General features: G+C 40.3%; 1 protein-coding gene across 5 annotated transcripts in view; it reads left to right on the forward strand.

Annotated features, from left to right (window-relative positions):
• Positions 1-24,693, forward strand: part of lingo2 (leucine rich repeat and Ig domain containing 2) — a 252,837-nt gene that overhangs the window by 118,882 nt on the left and 109,262 nt on the right. For all 5 annotated transcript variants that reach the window (XR_008572877.1, XM_054791870.1, XM_054791871.1 and 2 more), the window contains one exon: positions 11,187-11,259. The gene's annotated coding sequence lies outside the window, so the exon portion shown is untranslated. The remainder of the gene's footprint in view (positions 1-11,186; positions 11,260-24,693) is intronic.

Below are 24,693 nucleotides of genomic sequence, written 5' to 3' on the forward strand. Positions count from 1 at the left end.
TAAATTTGCACGATAATGTGATCTGGCATTTTCCTGTCCCCGGGGCTAATGGCTTTAGTTACGGTAAAGAAAGTATATGTGTGGATTCATTCATAATGTTGAAAACAGGACAAAAGCCCAACTAGAACTGACTGTAAAGGACGCATGATTATATATGCTATGTTTGTGCTTTGAACAGCTGATATGCAACATGTGACTTGTTGTTTTGATCAGCATCACGTGGGTTGGTTAGTTAGCAGCATTATGCAAAAACTGCATAACACGTTGCCAGGTAAACTGCAGAGGGCGGAGGCACATGGGCCTAGGGAGAAGCCATTTCATTTTGGTGCATATCCATATAAAGTGCAGTGAGTGCATTTAGTCCATTTGCATTGGGGCCACGTTGGAGCAGTGGACCAGTGGCTCCGGACCCATGGTGGTGGGAAAAAAAAGGTTAGCTGTTTGGGATACCGGGCAGCTACTTTTGTATGTGCAATGGATTTTTGATCAAAACATTCTTTTCCAGTATTTGTTGGAATACCTCCCATTTTGTGCTTATAATCTTCATAATTAGGCTGTTTATTGGTAGAAAACCCATTTCCGTTGCGCTGCATTGGTACAGAGTTGCATGTGCACGATGCAACCTAAAATAACAGAATAGAAAAAATGGACATAAGACTATATAGATATTGAAATAGATGCTTACACCCTAACATACATGCAAAATAAATCTATGTTATGCTAATTAAGTAATCTAGTTAAACTGCAAGGCATACTGGATAAATTCCTTCCAATGAATCCCTGCATATTCGTCATGCCGTGTTTATGCAAATTTGTGGATTTTTTATCAAAAAATTATTTTATTTGTGGGAAAACCCGCCATTTTTGCATATTAATTTGTAGAAAACCCATCTCGTTTGCCTCACATTGGCAAAGCTCAAGTTGCACGTGCATGGTGCAACCAAAAATAACACAAGTGGAACACACAATGTAACTGTACCACACGGACGAAGTGGGTATGGAAATAGACACTTCCTAACTTCCTGTTGAGAAATCGTGTGTGGGCTTCCCAGCACTGGGATGCCTGTTTATTGGTAGAAACATTACTGGCTACAAAACCCTGGCTCTTTTACTCTGACACCATCCCTCGTGTTTTCACAGAACTGGGGAAAAAGGCATTTTGTTTTGCTGCTCCCTTTGCATGGGACTTTCTGCAAGATGAATTTAAATTGTTAGACGTGTTTTCCCTTGATAACTTTGTTAAAATTCTTAAAACTAAGCAACTGAAAAAAACGTTTTTCAATCAGATGTCACACGTCTTTCAACTTATCCCTGATAATTTCACTTTTGTTTATTGAACTATTGTTATTTCATTGTATTGCTGCTTGTACTTATAATTAATTTTGCTGCCTCTTGGCCAGGTCGCTTTTTAAAAAGCGATTCTATAGCTCAATAAGCGTCACCTGGTTTAGTAAAGATTTAATAGAAGAAAACACATCTCATTTGCACTCCATTGGTAGAGCTTGAGTTGCATTCGGGCATCAAACTAGACGTTTGCACACAACTATATATGCAAAGCAATCCTATTGTATACTAATTTATACCCTGCAAAGCATGCTGGGTAATTTCTTGTTGGGAAATTGTGTGTGTGGCCTTGGGGTATTGAGCAGCAACTTTTGTTGTACAAAGGATCCCCACATATTTCTGATTTAGTATTCACACAAAGTCACAGATTGTTATCAAAAAATCTTTTATTTGTGGAAAAACCCACCGTTTTTGTTCATTTTTTGGTAGGAAACCCATCTCATTTGCTCCACATTGGTGAAGCTTGAGTTGCATGTGCATGGTGCAACCTAAAATAACACAAATGTAACACACAATGTAACTGTACCACAGGGACTATGTGGGTAATGAAGTAAATGCTTGCACGGTAATATACATGCAAAACAGTCATACTAACCCCACAAGGCATGCTGGGAAGCTCACATGCACACTTACCCAACATGAAGTTACCCAGCATGTATTGCAGGTTACATGTGTGTCAAATTGTATTGTTTTGCTTGTACATTAGTGCGGAATTGTTTATTCTTACCTGCCATTCACAGGTGGTTTTGAAAATGCAACCACTGCTCATAGCGGGGATATACTGTGCAATACTGCCCCCTAGAGGATTGGAGTCAGCACTTAGCAAGTGATGATTTTTAGTTTTTTTTAAAGTTTTTTTAATGTATTTTTTAATAACTAAATAAAATGTACATACAAAGCAATGACACTGTTTTGTTAAGACTATGTTTCAGAAATGTTAAAACACTACAATCAAATGAAAGGAGTCCAAATTGACAATATATTGCAGCTCACTCCGTGCATGCCTTTCGTTCCATTAAAGTACAAGTTTCCAAAATCAGCTTTTGTTCAGCTGTAGACTGGAAAAAGACACCTTGCCAGGTAACGCAGCAGCAGTCGTGAAATTGGTCTTTCTAAATGGTAAAAACTTTGCAACACCGTTTGAAAAGTTGAAGTGACGCGAAGCAAGACCGAGCCCGACTCTGGTGGCTGTTATTGCTGATGCGGCGTCTGTTACAGCCTCCAGGTGGCCGAGCACATTAGGACGCTTTATGGCCGCGCGGTGAAGAGCGCAGACCGTTGTCGTGATGGGTGTCGCATCTTGACGCCAGGTGGCAAATGATGCGCTAATGCATCCTTGGGTATCAAGGCCAGGCTTGTAGCAGGCAGGGGAGTCGTTTGCAATTTTTCAGGGGGCAGGATGTGACAGATTCTCATTGAGGCCTTATTAAGTCGCATAATATGCAATGATGCTGCGCTCTAAATGGAATTAAGATCGCTTTGAATAAGGGTGTGTTTGCTGTCACTTCCTGAAACAACAGCTCCCCTACAGGCTCATTAGAATCTAATCCATCATTTAAAAGTGACCGCCTTCTGCTGTATGTAAGTGACTAGCATGCGACGATGTCTGTGTGGAAACATAAAGACGTTATTTTTCAACCTGGACTGTCAAAAGCCTCTTCCTCCTCTGCCCATGAATATCCAGGGCAGACAAAAAGGGGATTATGAATTCAGCTAAATGGCTCCTTCAAATACATCCCATCAATATTCTGTGGTCATTGTCAGGAGCCGGCTGCAGGCTTAACGAGGGGATCCAACAGATAAATGATCAAAAAAGTGGACCGGTATTGTCCTTGAACTCTTAATGTTGCGCTAATAACATGCAGTGTCAAGAGTCATTTTAACAAGAGCGTCCCGAGTCCAACATCTTCTCTGTCTTTGGACATGGAAGGAGATAGCTGTCTCCTCTCTCCACACTCACTCTTATCATCACATTACCAAGTCAGGGCGCCTTTTGCATAATCGCCATGTGCTGTGTTTCATGCTGCAGCCTGGATGAAAGAAGTTATTATGAGAGAGAGGGAGGGAGCGAGGGGGAGTAGCAGGGTGGGTGGAGGCGTCTGTGCACTCCTTCTGTAGGACACACTTTTGGCTGGAGGCTCTGAAAAAGATCAAGAACTTTAGCTTGACGATCTAAAAACAAACAATATGATATGCAATAGAGCTGGCTTTCCCAAACTTCTGCAGCTCAGGGCTCAAATTAGAAATGCAATTCCCTTTCCAGGACCCAAACTTATTAAAGTACATCATGTATTGCCACAACATTGGCGCAAAACATACATAAATAAACGGCAAAGAACCCTACAGATTCATTTCTTACAACAAATCCTTCAGTTTTACTTGGGTCATCTTTTTTAACAGTACTTACAGTCACACAGGTCCTCTCCATTCCAGAGACCTTTCCTGTGTCTCAACTGACATTAATGCAGTAAAGTAATCCCTCATTTATTGCGATTGATTGGTTCTATACCCGACCATGATAACTGAATTTTTGCAAAGTAGGACTTATTTATAAATAAATATTTTTGTAGTTAAAACATAGAAAACCTCTTTATGACCTCTTAAATACTGTTTAACATTATTAGAGCTCTCTAGACATGAGATAACACCCCTATAGTTACTTTTACACTCCTATTACCCAATATAGTAAATAAGCCGTAAATAAGACATGATTTAGACTCACATGTTAGCATTCGGAGAGTTCCTTGTTGTCGTTGTTTTGTTTTTTTTTACTTCCAGGGGCCTATTGCACAAAACTAGGATTCAGAAATCCAGGATAAATGACTGAGCTGAGCTCAACTAACCCCAACCAAGAGCTTCTAGGCTTAATTGGTTGCACAAAGCCCAAGCCAGGATGAGTAGACACTGATTAATCAAGCCAGGTGAAACCAATCCCGGATCAGTGTGCGTACGCGACTTCCTTAAACAGACCCCACCTAGCGATCACAGAGTGACCGATTCACCATGGCAACGAGAGCGGTGTACTTATTGCCCTACGAAAGCGGAAATCATCATAGAGCAGGGGTCACCAACGTGGTGCCCGCAGGCACCAGGTAGCCCCCCACGACCACATGAGATGCCCGCAAGCCTGCTTTTCATTCAGGTTTTCAGTTAATAATGAAAGAACCGTAGAAAGAAATGCATTCTGAAATACAAAATGTGAGTTGTGGACACCAGCATTTTGTTCATGTTCTGGTAAAACAAGCATATTCGCTTTGTTTGGGTTTAAAATAAGCTCTGAAAATAAATGTTACAAAAATGAGTAGCTCTTGGCCATTTTCATTTTGTAAAAGTACACACACAAGGAAAAACGTTGGTGACCCCTGTCATAGAGGCTTACGAGGAGGCAAAAGAGCAAATACAAAGGATAGGCAACACCACCACGGTCATAAAACAAAAAGAGAATTGCAAAGACGATTTACAAAGCTTTGTGTCTAAGTAGCGCACAAATACACACACACTGCTGCACTGAAACCATCATAATTACAATCTAAATAGTTAATGTTATTTGTTGCGTGTTTAACAAATCAAGACGAGCGGTGTACACTAATATCTATGAACTCTTTGCTTTATTAGTGTATCACCATTAGTCGCTTCCGGTTTCCCCTCGAGCGATAAGGCTTCTGGGTAATGTAGTGCACATCCACAACTAACACAAGTAGCATCTCAGAAAACGTAGTCGCACTGTGATTATGAATCAGTTGAAATTGTCGGTGAAATTGACTGTGGACGTGAGTGAAATTGTGTAAATATAATGCCGTCAGACTGTATAACTCCTTTAGCTTGTAGATGTGTATTGGTATTCATATGAGATGTGTATTTTATATATGGTATGTGTAAATGAGCTAAAAACCAACCTAATGATTGCAGAATCATCTAAAACCCTTTTATGTACAATGATTGAAATGAATGACAAATGTAGAAATAATGACAGTGGGTGTAGTTGAATGTGTAACGGGCAGTGGATTCATGATTGGTTTCTATTTATGGTGACTACAGATTGACATAAGGGGTGAGATTAAATAGATCCTGGACCTTAGCCTGGTCTGGAACAGGCTAACTCCACAGACTAAATCTCCATGGTAACTTATCCTACTTTCCACTGTCCCACTTTTGTGCAATCAGATGACGGATAAATTGAGCTAGGATAACCAAGATATCCCGACTTAATCCTTTTGTTTTGTTTTGTGCAATAGGCCTCTGATCTGTAAAGTACTTCCTTTGTCTCATTATGTAATATTACTGACACCCAGTGACCACTGTAGACTACTACATATATCACAACGTCTTTGACTGCGTCTTGTATTTTAGTTGATTATGTTTGAAAATAAGGATGTCCTAATCTGATCTTCAGGATCGGGATCAGCTGCCGATCCGCTGTATTTGTGAAGATCGTTTAATATCGGCTTCCGCCACGAGATCGGGCCGATTCAGTTGTCGTATCACGTTCGTAACTTTGGGCCACACTCCAACATGGTAGGTGCAGTAATGCGCCTCAAAGCTGGTTGCCACTCGACTCGCGCCACCCGCAAGAAGAACAAAACGCAACACCACCATGCAGACATATTCGCGGTGTACCGTGTTGAAGTTAGTTTCACGTTGGATATTCGGCTCCGTAAAAAAAAAAAAAAGATCGGCACAGGATCAGATCTACAAGACTATACAAAAATTGGATCGGATTGGAAGCTAAAAATTGTGGATCGGCACATCCCTAATTGAAAATGCTTAATTTAGGCCAAAAATACGTAAAAAAAGTGTGTGAAGTGCGGAGGGATAACTGTATACTGTGTACTCAGTTTCTGAGTTTGCGAATTTTGACAACGTAGTGCTGTCACGAATCGATCACTGTCTTTGCACGCTTACCGTAAATGACAGTTACAATACAGTTGCATTCCATGCCTTCCAGCGAATGGAGAAAATCCAATCCACGATTCATTGATATAAATGAAAGGGGTTATGGTCCAAAAATGTATATTTTTAACATACGGCTTGCTCCTACCCCCAGCAAACTCGACTTGCTTGACGTTGAAATTCTACTCCTAAAAGTGACTGTTGTCAGTTCCAGAACCCTCCTCTTCTCTCTTCAATTGCATTGTTCACTAGCGACGGAAGCTAACAAGCTAAATGCACAATACAGGTTTAAAGTGCTCATGACACCAAAAAATGTTACATAAAAAAATGTAATAAAAATGTTATAAAAATGTTAATAAAACAATAATAAAATAAAACTACGGTCGTCCCTCATTCATCATGGTTAATTGGTTCAGACTCGACCGCCCTCTAGATATGTAATAACACTCTGATTGTCATTATTTCGCCCTCCGATTGGCTGGCGACCAGTCCAGGGTGTACCCCGCCTGTCGCCCGAAGTCAGCTGGGATAGGCTCCGGCATGCCCCGCGACCCTACTGAGGAGAAGCGGCATAGAAAATGGATGGATGGATAGTCATTTTTTCACTTGTATTACCCAATATAGCTGACATAATAGAAAATAAGACGTCTTAGAGATAAATACATTACATAGACTCACGTTAGTATTGACAGGATACATGGTGGCTATTGTCTCATCAATGTATCATCCTAGTGGCCAGTGGAGTAGAATACTACCGCAATGGCGCAGTGAACATTCACACAGTAGCTGCTGTCAGCCACAACTCACGCCAGTCACTTGCGCTCTCCACACTGCTAACCATGCTAACACTCAGCAACTCTACAGTAGCTTGCTGACATCACACACATCTTTTCCGAGGCCCCGCCTTTTAAAGGCGCACACAACGTCACAGATATTACACAATATATAGCATCTTTTAAATGCCTTATATTTATATTTTCGTTAATTTAGCCATGTTTATGATCGAAAATGCTTAATTTTGGCAAAGAATACATATAATTTGCTTATAAATGCATATGTTTTGACTAAGAATAGGCCTAATTCAACCACCAAACAGTGATCATTTATTGATTAATAAATTTTGTTTAAAACGTGATAGAGTGAGGGAGCGATGTTTGAACCACGATGTAGCAAGGGATGACTGTAATACAACTTTTTTGTCATTCTGCTGTCATCTACCAATAAACAACTATAAAATACGAAAGAAATTAAGTTGTGATTTTCAAACATCCCCGCAGTGAGTTTTCTGAACCACCGCCATCTTGGCTACGACCTCCCGTCGGGAACACGTTCCATCAACCAGATTCAAACAAACACCACCATGAACGTACAGCAAAGCCAAGAAAGTGACATTTGCAACAATAACACAATAATAACATTCACTGATATTGTGTTGTGATGAGTATGACATAACACACGCAAAATCGGCCACAAGTATGTTGTTTGACTTTGCAGTGATTGAAGATAGAGGCTAGTAATTTGGCATGAAAACTCATATTATTCTAAGATTTGTAGAATGTTAATAGAACATATTAGAAGAAAAAGTGTGGATTGACTTACTGCCACCTTGGGACGCTTTTCCACGCTCGCACGTCTTCTGGGTTTTAGACGTATTATGTCCATCTGCGGCAGCGCTTGTGCTTCTCCCGGGCTCAGTTGAGGAAAGATAATCGGAACAGCTGATGGTAGGAACACTCTCCGGTACCTCCAGTCGCAACTTTCCTTTATCTAAGGCACAGTATCAAAACTACCGAAATACCGAAGCATGCGGCGAATGGCGTCTTTTGGAAATGTGAACAAGCTTTCTCCCTCTCCTTAAATGTTCCAGCAAAAGCCTTCAACACCACGAGAAGGCATAATATAAAAATATATAAAACAAACAGAAATTCATTGGAGAAAACATGATAGTCAATTTGGCTTCTTGGCGAAACGTCACTTCCTCCTCTTTCTCCAGTCACCAGTACGAGCCTCCAGCAGGAGACTTGTTTCAGTGACGAAAAGTGTAAAAAACTGTAAATAATTCAACATTCCAGCACACATCTAACACAGGAAATATGCCTTTCAAGGTGCTGAAAGCAATGCAGAGTCAACTTGCTTCCTGCCTGTTTGGAGGTGGAGGCGAGAGACAAGGAAAATAAACACACATGTGCATGGCAATATGTTAACACCGGCAAAGTCAATGTCACTTTTCACTGCGAAAGTAAGACGTTTAATGTGTTTTGGTGTCATGAGCACTTTAAGCCCTAAATACACCTTACACACTTATTAATCGCATTTAAAGTATAAAATGTATAGGTGCTCACCACTAATGAACAATAACGATGGAGCTAGTCACAGTAGACAACTTTGTTGTGTTCAAGGATCGCCGAACAAAGTGCGAAATCTCAGCACTTGATGAAAAAACATGATCAGTGAAGCATAAAAACATTAAGATGTGAAAATTGTGTCCTTTTTCTAAGAGTGGTTAGGGGTGTCACAAGATCTCGTGAGATTAAAATGTGACAAGATTTCTCTTTCAGGAAAAAAAATGTCCCTTGGGCACTTGGTCTGGGACAATAGAAAATGAAATAAATCACACAATAAATGAAAATGCCATGCACACGTGTGTTTTCCTTGTCTCTCGCCTCCACCTCCAAACAGGCAGGAAGCGTGTTGGCTCTGTGCATTGCTTTCAGCATCTTGGCATGCTTGTTCCATAGAACAACGACATGAATGGAGTGAACCCTTTTGTCAGTAATTTGCCTTGGTGGGTGGAGGCAGGGCCGCTAGCATACACACACAGTGCAGAAGAGTGTGACGTAGTGGGAGTTACATTAGTAGATTGCAATATATATTTTTTCATTGTACTTTTAAGAAAAGTCTTTTGATAGACCCAAATCTTGTGTATCGTCTTGTGACACCCCAACAGTGGTACAAGTATGCTGTACATTTTACCTACTGTAGATATTGTCATGTATTTATAAATTATTACCGACTTAGGGTGAATTTGATATGTTTTCTGCAGAAAAACTGAAAATAAAAATTAAGAAAATATTAGGGATGTCTGATGTTGGATTTTTTTGTCGATATCCGATAAGCCGATATTGTCCAACTCTCAATTTCAACCAATACCGATATGTGTGACATCACATATCTCCTGCCTTGGAATGAACACAATGTCTTTATCTAACCATTGAGCAGTCAAGCCCAACATGCTAACCTGGCTAACGCTTGAAGACCAGATATTTGTTGTGAAGCTAATGGATACAGCATCAGCAATTAGCTTCTGGACGTGGCTGTGTACAACATTGTACAACTGTAATCAAACTTCTGAGACATACTTGCGATTGGGCATAGTAAAACGTGGCTCGAGGAACCCCACGTCTGGTGACTCCGGCATCTTGCATGATAGAAAAGGGCTGGTTATCCAGTGCGATACACACATTTTCGATTGATGGCTTTCGCCTTTCGGCTCGCATAACCAACGCTTTGCAATCATCACAAGTTTAATATCTGAAGGAGACACTTGGAAATAATTCCAAACCACAGACAAAGTTAGTCAGGCACAGAGCGAGCAAGCTTGTTACTGCAGCCACCAAGGCTTATTTCCACGCTTCACGACGCGGTTTGGTGAGGTTATATGCACCCTGGCTCCGTCGTACGGGACTCCATAGGCCTATATTCAGCAGTTTTTCAAATTGTTTTTCCATTATAGTGTTCCCTCGTTTATCGCAGGGGATAGGTTCCCAAAATACCCCGCAATAAGGGAAATTTGCCATTTTTTTGTACAATTACTATATACTTTTTAAGGCTGTAAAACCCCTCACTATACACTTTATACACTTTTCTCAGACAGGCATTAACATGTTCTCGCTTGTTTAAACATTCTCAAAGTTAAGCCTACTAGTTTGGACAGAAGAAATTATGAGGTAACTCGCACGTATTTTAACTCCTCTGACCGTGCCCTGTTGTCCTGGCACCGTTCGGCTATAGCAATTTTGTATTCCTCTTAAAACACATTGCTCCTAACTCACGCAGTTAGCATCTTCTGTTTCTTCTGTTGTTTACAGTATTGGTGGTTAGCAAGCAGCTCACACGGTTAGCTATTTTGGTAGCCATGACCACAACAGAAGACGGCACAAAGGAGATTGACAGACAATGGTCTACAGCCAATCAGGACGCAGAAGACAATGGGTGGTGTAGGCAGAAGAGAGCGAATAAAGATACACTGCCGCCTCGTGCTAAAGCACATAACTACAACACTCAACTTCCCACAATGCAATTCTTCTTAAAGGGCCAGGCTCGGCCTGTAACAGTGTTCATACGCTGTAAAAAAAAAAAAAAAAAAAAGCATGAAAATTGTACAAAAACAATTTGCGAAACAGCGAGTCCGCAAAAGGTGAACCGCGATGGAGTGAAGGAACACTGTATGGGGAAAAACCCGATCCCGATATTGACCGACATTTTTACATTTTACATTTTTATGCCAATATTGGACCAGTAATATCAGTGGGACGATATTATCAGACATCCCTGAAAATATTCTTTTGACCGAAAATTTACTAATTTTCAGGGCCGTGAATGCTGAATCACTTCTTCTTCTCTCCTTTTTAATAGTGAATTGCAACCAGTAAATGCAACAAACGCTGACTTTCCCTCCCCCACGTCTCTATTGTACAATCATGACAGATGAAATTATTACCTTTTCCCACTTGAGTGTACTCCATGCTGCTTCAAATGAAGATTTCAGTACGTGTGTTGCTCCTCAGTCGCCATTACTTCACCTCCCCTGGCTAGCAATGGTTAGGATTTGCGATAGAAGTCTGATTTACAAGAAGTGAGCTTTGAAAACACTTCATGTATTGATTGTCATTTTGTCTTAAAAGCCTTCCCATTATTCTCTTTATTTCTCTCCCCCTCTTGTGATCTTTCAGATAAAGAGTGAAAATCGGGGAGACCACCGTGAAGAGCGGGCCATGGCTGAAGGGATGATTGCTTCTCAAAGTGGTAAGTAGCAGCAGACATTCACAATCAATTATGTTGTGTGTTTTTTTCCACCCATATAGACTTCTATGTTCATTTAACCTGACTTAATTCCTTTTGCCTGAGACTTGATGCTTTTAACGACCGGAAAAGGGCAAAGTAAGGCAAGTGTTAAAAGCCTTCCAGAGGTTAGAGTGACATGGTTGCTTTATTCACTAGCAGCGTCTTGAACTTTGGTGTGCCCTCCTCACCCTAAATGCTTTGGCCTTTTTTTTCCCCCCTTAAATTTGCCATGTCTGCAATCTGTAGAAAATGACTAATGCTGCTTTAGTGCATCAGTCTAAAGCCTTGTGGACCACAGCACTTTGCCATGAAATCATGAGAAATCAACAGGCATGCTTGCTTAGTAGTGAAAATGGTGAGTAAAGCCTTAGAATGTGAACGTGTTGCGCCACTATAATATTTTCTACATGGTGCATGTGCTTTTTGGCCCTCCAAGTGGAGCAATGTAGTATCCTGTTGCTGCACTGGTCCTACCTATAGTTGGGTATTGTTTACTTATTATTCGATATCATTGGCAAATCGCTACTTCTGAAACACTGCCCGAATCGGTACTTAAAAAAAGGAACACTTACAATTTTTTTACAAAAACACAATGCCTTTTCATTTTTACGGAATAGACTAGAAATAGAAATATGTCAGTAATAGAAATAAAATAACTTAGTAATAAATTCACCAATATGAAATAAAACCCACAATAAATTATGTGCAAAATGTGCAGTTTTACAGTACTGTGTGTGTATACATGCCGCACAATTCAAGCACAGCTTCATAATTGATACGCAACTGTGGCAATGTTCCAGTTAATCGCGGATGCAAGAGCCATTTGTTAATTGAGCAAAATCGAGCTCATGTTGTAACTTTGATGTTCAGAATGTGTCCTTGTACGGATAATGCGATGGATAATGAGGACGTGTCGGCGACAGAGAAACGTGTCCAAGTTGCTGTGCATTACTATTGCCTCATTTCAGTGCCCCTAAATTAATACTGTACTATTAATATTAATATAATTTGTTTCTTCAGTTTATTGATCCATTTTAATGGCTGGCACAACTAAAGGTACATTTGTTTGGACAAATATAATGATGATAACAAATATAGCTCATAAGAGTTTCATTTAAGAGCTGATATCTGGCAACTTCCATGGTTTTCTTGATAATAAACAAAATCACCTAAGTTCTTACATGAATAGCTAAAGCATTGTACTGCCAAAAAAATTAACTCTGATGAGCTATTTTTGTTATCATTGTTATATTTGTCCAAACAAAGGTAACAAAGGGTCTAATATTTTTTTCCATGACTGTATGTATATGTATATGCATGTAGGCGCTGTATACACGTCGTTTACGTTGGCACCGGTGCCATTGTGAGTTTAGCTACGCATCCCAAGTCGTATTGGGGTAGGGCGTGACAGGGAGGGCCTAAACTCAGCACTACAGCACTGTGCGTTAGAAACATGACTCAAAAGAATGACAGGACTCCTGAGTATTATCAGAGATAAGCACAGTTGATAAGCAGACTTGAGTCATGCGACTTGGACTCAAGTCAGACTCGAGTCACAATTTTGATGATTTTGAATTCGACTTGACAATATCATCAAAGACTTGCAACTCGACTTGGGCTTGACGCAGACTTTAGCCTGATGACTTGAAAATACTTTCAGGTCATCATTTTCGGTGAGTGTGTTGAGTAAATTTGTCTCCATTCAAAGTATTCAACTAACGTGATTATTTTTGTCATTTTCAACGAAGACACCCATTCAATCCATCTTTAGACAAACCATAAATGCAGCCACCAGATTTTTGCGAGCAGATCACATACCACAATATCATTTTGATCACCTTTAAATTGTGTTTGACATCTCGAGACAAAAAAATGTATCTCTGTCTTTACTTTTGCTGAAATTGTGACCTAATTTACCCTCTTTCTTTCATACCGTACTGGAACCTGCTTTGCGGATGCCCACTGGCGTGCATGGTTGTTATCTAGTACCATGCATTTATAATCTATATTTTAGTATCCTTTGAAAGAACTATGACCCAGTATTTTGTTGCCAGTGCCGACCATCAATGACTTCCTTGCTCATTTTAGGGATTATGGTTCAGTTTCCCTTCATGGGGTATCATTGATAACGGCACTTTTAAAAAAATCTCAAGCATATTTACTGATTTGCAGGCTTAGTTTACATATATATTTACATGTCTAAGCCTTTCTGACAGTTTTAGGTTGATATCTAATTAAACACACGGACTCACAACATAACAAATCATAGGGGGATATTTTAACGCCCTTGTACCTGACCTGTACCGCCACTCAGCGCGTTATTTGGAGGTAAAATGTCTTCACGTCATCACCTGGCGTCTTCACTTCGGTCCGTTAAATGTACAACGACACCATTAACCTTTATAGGTCTTCCAGTAGTGTGCCGTCAGGGCAAAGCCTTCTCTGCTGACTGAAACACTATCAGTAGCACTGACCTATATTTACCACTTAAATTCTAGCATTTGTTCCATGAAATTGTATTAATTTATTCCCAATAGTCTATTATCTTCATTTCGTAGCACATTTGTTGTCTTCTTCTACCAGTGGCTCAGGAGGCAGTGCAGGTCATCCAGAAACCGGAAGGTTGGCGCTTTGATCCTCGCTTCCTCCACCCAGTCATTGTCGTTGTGTCCCTGGGCAAGACAATTTGCCCAACTTGTCTCCAGTACGGCCCGCACTGGTGTATGAATGTGAATGAATGTTTGATGGTGGTCGGAGCGGCCGTAGGCGCGAATTGGCAGCCACCACAAGTGTGTGACAGAGGAGTGAATAAATAATGGGTTCACTTCATTGTGAAGAGGTTTGGGCGCCTTGAAAAGTGCTATATAAAGTCAAATGTAATTATTATTATTATTATTATTACTATATGGATGTGCAAGTTAGATTTGATTTCAGTAGGGCCAGCTAGCTAGCCCACAATAACATCAGCAACGACAAGCTGAATAGTCTGTCATGATTTACACACAATCACGTCCACAATGGCTGACAGACGAGGGGGAGAAATTGACTTGCTGTAGGGCAATCTTAAAATCTATTTTCAAGGCGGACTAGAAAAAATAGAAAGACATTTCGGCCAACTCCGAAGCTAGCTAGCTTGCCTCAGCCTGGGAAAGGATTTGTTCACCATTTCCACACCAGTGCTTACAAGCGGTTTACAACTGGCTATCAGCCTCTAAAGAGTATACCCTGGTGAACTTTTATGTTTTTGTCATGTTATTAGATAATTATTGATTCTCAGAAAAAAATGTAACTCAGGCGTATCGGCAAGAACTTATTGGAAGATAAAGGGTTAACTGGGATTTGTGGTTTATTAATAAGTGTGTTCAACTCCAGTACAGAAAATGCCCCTGAAGCCATGCCTTGGTATATTGCCTTTTTGTATATTATTGACGGTTTGTATAATTGCAAAATGATAGTGGTGGTATTAAGAGGTGGATTAAGTCGGTTAAGTCCCCGCTGAAGGCCCAGGTACCAAATGCACCGTCTGCCACTGGGTACTTCAATAATTCATGCAGGTGGATATTCACGAAAATCTGCTTACATCCCCTCTCCTGTGCTGTTTTAATCATGTCACTAGGGGTGTGGGGGGATGGGGTGGGGGGTGGGAGGGGGGGGGTCACTGTCAGGTAATACAGTATGGGGATTATACATTTTAATGAGTTTAACATGCGTCTTATTAAAGAAGCTTGTGGCTGATACGTCAAGTTTTACAGGGCAAAACGTGCCGACAGCTGTTTACTAATAACGTTCAATGCCTTGATATGTCCAACATCACCATGTAGGGGGGAAATTGGGCCAGTACTAAAACATTAACATTACATTACACACCCTTTTCCTGCTTATAAAAAACAAAAAAACACATAAGTTGGAAATTGGTCCAAGAATAGCACTAAAGAAGAACATTTTTAAAAGCTTGGGTCCGATCCATATGGAGCCCCTAAGGGGACATGATGGAATAAAAAAGATGAGAGAAAAAAAATCCAGAAACTATTACAAGATCCTGAGAAACATTTTCAAGATCCTGAGAAACTTTTGCGAGATCCTGAGAAATGTTTGCTAGATCCAGAAAAAACTGTTTTTAGATGCTGAGAAACTATTGCAAGATCCTGAAAATTTTTTGTGAGATCCTGAGAAACATTTGCAAGATCCCGAGAGACTTTTTTGAGACCCAGAGAGACTTTTTTGAGATTGTGAGAGACTTTTTTGAGATCCTGAGAAACTCTTTGAGATGCTGAGAAACTATTGCAAGGTCCTGAGAAATGTTTGAAAGATCTTGAGAAACTATTGCGAGATCCTGATAAACTTTGCAAGATCCTGAGAAATTATTGTTTCTCAGGATCTCACAATAGTGTCTCGGGATCTTGCAGTAGTTTCTGAGGATTTCGCAATAGTTTCTCAGGATCTCGCCACAGTCTTGCATGATCTCAATATAGTCTCTCAGGATCTCACAAAGTCCTTCAACATCTTGTAATAGTTTCTCTGGATCTCGCAATAGTTCCTCAGGATCTCCCAAAGTCTCTCAGGGTCTCACAATAGTGTCTCGGGATCTTGCAGTAGTTTTTCAGGATCTCGCAGTAGTTTCTCAGGATTTTGTAATAGTTTCTCAGGATCTCGCCAAAGTCTTTCATGATCTCACTACAGTCTCCCAGGATCTCACAAAGTCCTTCAACATCTTGGAATAGTTTCTCAGGATCTCGCAATAGTCTTGCAGAATCTCGCAATACTTCCTCAGAATCTCACAATAGTCTCTCAGGATCTCGCAAAAGTCCCGAGAGATTGGGATTTCCCAAAGTTTCTCAAGAGCTCACAGGATCTGGTAAATGTCTCTCAGGATCTCACAAAAGTTTCTCAGAATTTCGCAAAAGCCTCACAGGATCTCGCCATTGTTTCTCACAATCTTGCAAAAGTCTTTCTGGATCTCACAATAATTTCTCTAGGTTTTCGTGTTTCCTTTTTTTCACAATTTTCCCATTGGGGGCTGCTTAGATCCATAGGGTTGTCCCCTTTAGAGAACTTGGGGGAGAAGAGAATTATGGTTCTATCATGTTTTCGTAGGTATAGTGGCCTGTTTGCCAGTTAGATTGCAGTTTGATTGCTGATACCCTCCACGCACGTCAAAGTATCCTTGTGGAAGATACTTCTGATGCTAAATATGTTTTCTTTTTAATACTGGAAGGATAATGGATGTTTGAAAATTTAGTTGACACTTGTGTTTAGTTCTAAAACACTCCATTGAATAGCCCTCTCTTGAATTAGAATGAAGTCATTTACTAGCAGGCCCAGCAAGTGTGTTGTGAAGAAGGAGGTGCTCTTGATCTATGGTGAGGTATAATATTATCTATTTCCCTCATTAAATTCCAACTTTTGATTCATGTAATTTTGCAACGTCAGGCATAGGTCCAACATTGTCTCCACAAAGTAAACGCAGCATTTTATTCCAGCGCCGCATGCTTCCTCTACGTCCTCGCTCAGCGGGAACTAAGCTGTACCTCCATAGCGCTGATCCATCGTCACAGCAGGGGGGATGCAGGGTTAGAGGTAGTCGAGGCACGTTTGAGGCATGTAGACATGCTTGGTCCCACATGAAGCTTCTAATTACAAGATGCAGTCTAGTGCGTTTGTGGACAAGAGACGTGGTTTTTTTTTGTTTTTTTTATGTTATTGTTTTTCTCTTGGCTCAGACATCAGTCAAATTAGGTCTGATTGGATCTGGCTGCACATTTTCACATCTAAAAAGGGAATAATGATGCTGGTGAAAGCCTGACTGCTGTTTTAAAACAAAAAAGTACAGTTTAGTTTGGAGAGACAAACCTGCACACTGCTTATAGATGAGCGGCAAGGTGCCTGGATTTAAATACACCAAAATGGGATCAATTAATGCAACCTGATGGCTTTCTTTTTGTACAGTAGATCCCCGCTACACAGGGGGTTACCCCGTGCGACCACCAAAGTGAATCGTTGAGTTATTGTCTATTTTTGATGCTACTAAAGCCTGGACTATGATGCTGCATCGCTACTGCGCCGTACACTACACCCCAAACGCCTCCAACCCCCCCGTTAGCTTGACGTTAACCTTCTCCTATGGAGATCAAATCATTTGCTCTTAAAATGTCTGTCATTAGATTGCATTCCTCTCCAGAATCATCCGGACAGGATGCCCGAGCCACCTTTAACTGGCTCCTCTAAATGTGAAGGAGCAGCAACAAAAAGTCCAGCCACCTTCTGGAGGAGGTTAGAGTGACAACCCCACGATGGTCTGAGACAGCGACCGAATTACTGCAGATGCTGTGTTGATTCACATGTCGAGCTCACGCTCCAGCCTTCCCTCACTTGTGCACAATATCCCGAGATGCTTGAACTCCTCTACCTGGGGCAAGACCTCACTCCTAACCAGATGGGTGCAATCCACGCTTTTCCGACTGAGAACCACGGCCTCAGATTTGGAGGTTCCGAGTCTCATCCCGGAAGTTTCGCAGTCAGCTGCGAACCCGCCCTAGCAAACGCTGAAGGTCACAAACCTTATCGAGGAATCTGGTTCCAGAACCTGAACTATGAGAAGAGGTGGGGTTCGCCTATGTTGAGTCAGAAGTTATCAACCTCTCGCACAAACTCCGTCTCTTTCCTCACCAGGGAGGTGACGTTTCATGTCCCAAATAACCAAATTGACGAAGACTAGGTTGGTCAGGCGCTGGCCCTCAACTGCCACCCAAAACTCATTGCAGCCGACCCTTTCTCCCTCGATTACACTGCAATCATGGCAACGAGAAAAAACGCATTCATCTTGTTTGTTAATATTACTGTGCTGCACACACACCCCATTATTCTCTCCGCCAAGCATATTGATTTGTCATTACTTCCCTCCAAACATATCATTGCAAGCCTGGCAGCTCAATCATAAGACATCAAATTGTTTGCTGGAAGAAATGGTGATACATTAACGTTATGTTACTAAGTATTTTGGAACGCCAGGAGTTAACTAACGGTTTTCAAATTCCACACGTACAGACGAACCACATTAAAAATGGAACATTTTCTGAATAGTTTTAGCAGTGCATCCATCTGCCACCCGTGGTAATTGTCTGACACAAACTGTGCTAGCAGCTATCTGACACATTTGAGTACGGCCCTCACATGTTGTTTTATTTGTCAAAGACAACAACGTCACAGTGTATGTTGGAATTCATCACTGTCCTCAATGAACCGCTGCTCCCCAGCGCCGGCAGAACTTGTGCAGCCCAAGATCATGACTCTACAACCAACATGCATGACTATAGGAAAGACTGTGGCTCACTTGAGCTGCAAGCTATTTAGACAATAATGGCTGAGTGTTAAAGCATATCCAAGCCTTGAGAAGATATACTGTCATAAAAATGCTGACTGTATGCATCCACCTACCAATATTTTAAGCCTTGGGTTAGACACCATTGAGTGTTTTTTTTTTTTTTTTCCGGTTCTGTTAAGCATGATGGCGATGAGGTTGATGATTGCTGAGTGAATGTTTGTGACTGCCAGTGTCGTCATCTTCTTCTGGGATATTCATCTTGTGACCGCGCTGTCATCCCCAGTGGCCTACTTTGGGCTTGATGGATTTCATTGCTCAGGTCTTTCACCTAAACACTGACAGGAAACAATAACACCAAATTTCTAATGACCAGCAGGAAGGTTTTCAAGTTTTGGTAGCTTTTACATGCCTGTATGCAACTTCTTTTACTGTATATCTCTGTCGAATTATATTGAATGTAATCAGATTTTAATAGGAGAATGTAGGGAGTTAAAACATAAGACCAACATTCATCCAGATAGGATGCAGATTGTGGAAGGAATCTAGATAAAAGCTTGACCTCTTTTTTTGTAAATTACAATCCTAAACGGCAGGTATTTATTATATTCACTGATTAAAGGTTTTAGTCTGTTTCCCCATAATTTCTATCTCAAGACCGTCCAGAATTAGGCTCCATGCTGGTTTTAAGCCTTGGAGGAGGTCTGCATTTTATGTAATGGATAATAACCATGTATAGTAATCATTGTTTATTGTGGTTTATCAGTTCCAGACTCAACCATGATGAGTGATTTTCCGCGAAGTAGGAATCCTTATTTATAAATGGAATATTTTGGTAGTTGGAGTATAGAAAACCTGTTCATGACCTTCTCATAGGGGTGTCACGAGACACTCAACTCACGGGACAAGACGATGCACGAGATTGCATCCACGAGAACGAGACTGGACGAGATTTTAACATTAAATACAATGAAAAAATATGACTGGACAAACAAACTTTTTTATTTAAAGAGAAGACACAAAACCATGCAGGTGCGTTTTGTTTGCTGTCCCACCAATTGACCCTAAACAATATTATTGTCTACACTTTTGGAGACCAAATAAACCACTGATGTTATAATATATAATAATAATAAATAGTATCAATTTTGATCAAAAAGCAATTCGTACCGTCTGTTATTTTTTTATTTCTGCAATAAGCCACTTTCAATGCCTAACCTTCTGCACGCTACACTCGTTTTTCCACTTCCTCCTTCCTGTCACGTACGTGTTTACCGTTCAAATTCACATGCCGAGCTCTTATCAAATGCGCTTCTGCCACCATGTGGCCGTTTTTATGGCTTGAATCTGCTCTAAAAGTGATATCCATTAGTTTGCAATTGCATCATCACCTCTTTTTGCCTATTGTGCAAAAAAACATAAAAGACGTACAACTACATCTTTGGGATTGGGCGCTCAGGATTATAAAAACGTATAAATGCGTCTTTGGTATTGAAAGAGTTCATGTTGATGCTGATCAGTGATAACGGTGATTAAGGTAGCAGTCAAGTCCGTGCATCTATGTGTTTTGATATGATAATATTCCGTAACTTTTATCAAATGTAGAATTACTAGAGTTCTGCTTGGATATTAACACGCGCTGCAGCTGTCTAACGCCGATGAAAAAACAGCCACACGTCACTCGCTGATGCTGGGAACACCAAGGTAGGCGTGTGTAAACCACTTAATGTGCGGTTCCTATAATGCCTATCTAGCACACGTCCACTTCCATATTACATTTATTATCATTCATAGTAGCAATGCCATACATAGTTCAGTCTGATTGCCCTGTTCTCGCGAGAAATTCCGGCATGTTTTAATCTCGTGTTGTAATCTCGTGAGGTCTCGTGAAACCCCTACCTTCCAAATACAGTTTTTAACGTGGGTGGACAGGAAGTAACATCAGAGGTTCAGAGTTGAGTTTTAGCTTGGTGTGGGTTATGGCTGCAACAGTAGTCCATGTTAGGGGTTGTTGTGCCTGTTCTGAGATAATTGAGATCTGCAAGAAAAGTCTGTTGTTCTGGCAAACCAGTCTGGTGCTTGTGTGTCTCATGTAACATTACAGTAACATCACAGACGCAAGTGACCAGTGTACAATATTACATGTATTTGTATTTTAGTTCATCTAGCCATTTCTGGACTTGAAAATGCTTAATTTAGGGCAAAAATGTGTAAACCTGCTTAAATATGCATATTTTTTTACTAATAACGATGAAACAGCATGATTTATGAATTCATATATAATAAATATATATTATGTATATTTATATATGATACATAATTCATATATTTTGGAAAAAATGTGATGAAATCCGTGAAATTCGAAGCTCGAAGTGGTGAGTGATTACTGTAATCATAAAAAGAAAGCCAATATCATGCATCTGTAATTAAAATCCAACATTTCCAATTGAAAGGGTGCTTTTAATTGTGCTTTTGATTCCACCATTTTCATCATTTCAACTGTTTAGAATGTACATACCAGTGCATGGATATATGTTGTGTTTGCATGAAAAGCAACCTACATCAACATGCAATGACTTATGCATAAAGGCATATAGGTCGAGTGCAGCGTGCGTGGGTTTATTTTTGAAAGCCGCTTGCTTTGCAAAGCTGGCTGTGCGCTGGCCCGCCATGTTGGCAGCGGGTGGTCACCCGGCAAAATGAAGGCTGATATGCATGAAAGGAGAAGGAGAAGGGGAAGCAGGGAATACCAGACTTTTCAATGTGAGAAGGGAGGGCACACACAAGGTATCCACTCGGTCCCTCTCCCAATTAACGCAAGCTGCAATAACAAAGTGCATTGTGGGAAAATCAGAGGGTCTTCTTTCCCTGTGGCTTTTTTTTGTCTTTTGTGTTTGTTTGTTTTTGCTGCTTTTTTGCCATGCAGGAAAAAGCAGGCTCCTAATTAAGTCTTTGAGGGGGAGGAGGAGGATGTGTGCAAACGGGGAAGAAAAACTCAAAAGATGAATACATCAGCCCCAACATTAGGTATACAAGTGAATAGCATCCAATACAAAGATGTTACAAAGATAATAATCCTCACTGAGTGACACTGTCAGAGAGGTGTTGCGTTAACATTATGTTTATTATTGTGGTTAGTGTCAAAATAACTATGCTATGTAGCAGTACACAAGAGTTTACGTAAGTAGTACAAAAATTCCAGCCAATGAGAATGATCATAGTGAACAGCAGCAGTGTACAATATGTGGCAAGTGTACATGAATAAACAAATACTGCAAGAGATACTACAGATGTGAATGTGAACAAAACTCAATTTGCTGTGAAGAATGTATTCAAGGTCCCCTCTTATGCAAAAGTGACTGATGTTTTAATAGTAATGTGTGTCCTTAGAGACTGTTTATGAGCACCGAAAATGAGAAAAATCTATCATCACCCTCACTTGCTTTGCTTTTGACTAACGCTCAATTTTGGAGTTTTCATAAAGCAAAAACCTCCTTCCTCGGGGGTATGAGGCCGCCTCATGTTTACGCCCCTCACTTGACGGAGGACAACTTTGTAAAACAAACAAACAAAGAAAACAGGCTTTGCTACACGTCATAAAATAAAGCAACTCTCCCTCGGTTAGCTACAGACGGGCTGTAAGTTTGCTTTTCTTCCTCAGAAAAACTAACCTAGAATTATGTTGCCGTTGAAATGTGAGGATAACGTTAGCACCTTAGCTCACATAGCTATGCTAGTGTTGGTAACATTTGTGTCCTCTGTCCCACCCCTTAATGTTGCGTGTGTTATATGGCATTTATTACACTGGACAAGTGCACACTTACAAAAGTACACAACAGTAGTCCCTCGTTTATCACTGTTAATTGGTTTCGTACTTGTCCGTGATAAGTGAATTTCCGCAAAGTAGGATTCCTCATTTATACATAGAATACAGAATAGATTACCTTTATACATAGAATACATAGAATACCTTTTTTATCCCGGTTAATTGTTTTCAGACCCAACCACGAAGTGAATTTTAAACTGAGTATTTTTATAGGTAGATCATAGAAAACCTGTTTATGACTTTCTAAATATGGGTTTTAACATTATTAGATCCCTGTAGACATGAAATAACACCCTAGCAGTCACTTCTATACTCCTGTTATTCTTTGTTTACATCACATTGCACAGGCTACAATGCAGGGACATGACAGACAGCTGCTGCTAGCATAGAAAGCTACCGAGCTGACTAGTTAGCCTCTCCAATTTACTTACATTTAAAGTATTTCAAACAGAGTGGGAAAGAAGGACAAGGAAGCTAAAAATGTACCACTTCCACACAGAATGAGAGGAGAACCTTTTTATCACTCGATCTCAGCCATGGCATGTTGGCTCGGCTCTGCTGGCTCAGTAGCCAGTCTCCATGCAGTGTGAAAGGTATTGTAATGTAACATGTCTCATTACGTTACTGACTCGTAGTGACCAGAATACTTGATATAACTTGTCTTTCAATATTGTTTTACTAATAATAAGTCACAAAACGGCGACCATTTATTTATTATATTTTGTAAAAACAAAATATAGTGAGGGAAAATATACTGACAGAAAATAAGACATAAATAAGACAGACTCACAGGTTAGCGTTGGATGACTTTCTTCTTGTTCTTTTTTTAACTTCCTGTTCTGTACACTACTTCTTGTGGTGGCTGTTGTCTCATCAATGTAACATTACTGACACCTAGTGAACAGTGTAGAGTACTACATATCATCACACTGTTTTTGAATGTGTCTTCTGAATACCTTATATTTGTATTTTAGTTCATTTAGCCAGTGTTATGCTTGAAAATGCTTCATTTTGTCAAAAAATGTGTCACATTTGCTTAAATATGCATATATTTTTAGTAACAATAGGCCATATTCAACTACGGAAACACGACGGTTTATTAATTAATATATTTTGGAAAAAACGCGATATAGTGAAGCAGCGAAAAGTGTGAAGTGGCGAGGGATTACTGAATAGCACTTCTTGGAGCCACACACAGAAACACAGCTTTAGCATTAAATCTATGTACGTACACACAAAACTGTGTGATACTAAAGGCAATTATAAACTGTCTAAATTCCAGCATCAAGGCTAGATTTTGGGCAGCACACCTCTAATACACTAACCGGGTCACAATACAGTATGGAAAGTGACTTATTTACAAAGTACAAACAAAGTATTACTTATTTACAAAGTAAACTCATATTGCAGCATTTGCTTGAATGCAAATAGCAATTTGTACCATATCTTTACATCTTGAAGCATAATTTAAGCCCGTAGAAGATTGCCTCTGCACACTTTCATGTACTAGAAGCCATATTGTGTGCTTTTGAAGGCAGTCTGCCATGGATTCTAAATAAGGAAACTTGATCATTCGGCTCACGCTTGTACGTAAACAAAGTTTCCATCTCCAAACAACTACCGGTACATCCACTCAGCAGATGATGTGCCACCGCCTATGTTCACTCCGATGCACATCGATGTTGCACAACAAGCGCTGCAGACTGATGGCTAAATCCACACCTTAAAAAAAAGAACGAAAAAAAAAAGCCTTACCTCAGCAGGTATTAGGCTGGGTGTAAAGCGAGGGGGAAAATAAATATTTCATGCAACACTTTCTCAGAGCGCACAGTTGAAAAGAGGCAGTGACAGAGATCAATAGTAATAAAGGGATCTGGCTATGCACAGATATGGTCGCTCAGAGAAGACAATTTCAAACAGCTGCAAGTACTTTTTTTTCATATACCGTAACTCTGCTGCTACTACAGTATATCACGCGCTAGAGGTACTTTTTAGTAGTCTCGGTTGTGTTTGAGGGAACATTTTCTTTCTTTGTTGCTCATGTCGGGTGCTGTTGGGTCTTGTTAACACAGGCTACTAAACCTGTTACATATAAAACATGCGTAGTATTAAACCATTGCTGAAAAAAAGAGTTTATGTTTCATTGAAATACAGCAAATTGAAGTGGATATATATTATATTTGCAAAGTTGGAAACAGACTATAAATGTGGGAATTAATGAGACAAAATGGTGAGGCTGGGCCCCATCAAG

The sequence above is a fragment of the Dunckerocampus dactyliophorus genome, chromosome 11 (genome assembly GCF_027744805.1).
Source record: "Dunckerocampus dactyliophorus isolate RoL2022-P2 chromosome 11, RoL_Ddac_1.1, whole genome shotgun sequence".
In the NCBI taxonomy this organism is placed as follows: domain Eukaryota; kingdom Metazoa; phylum Chordata; class Actinopteri; order Syngnathiformes; family Syngnathidae; genus Dunckerocampus; species Dunckerocampus dactyliophorus.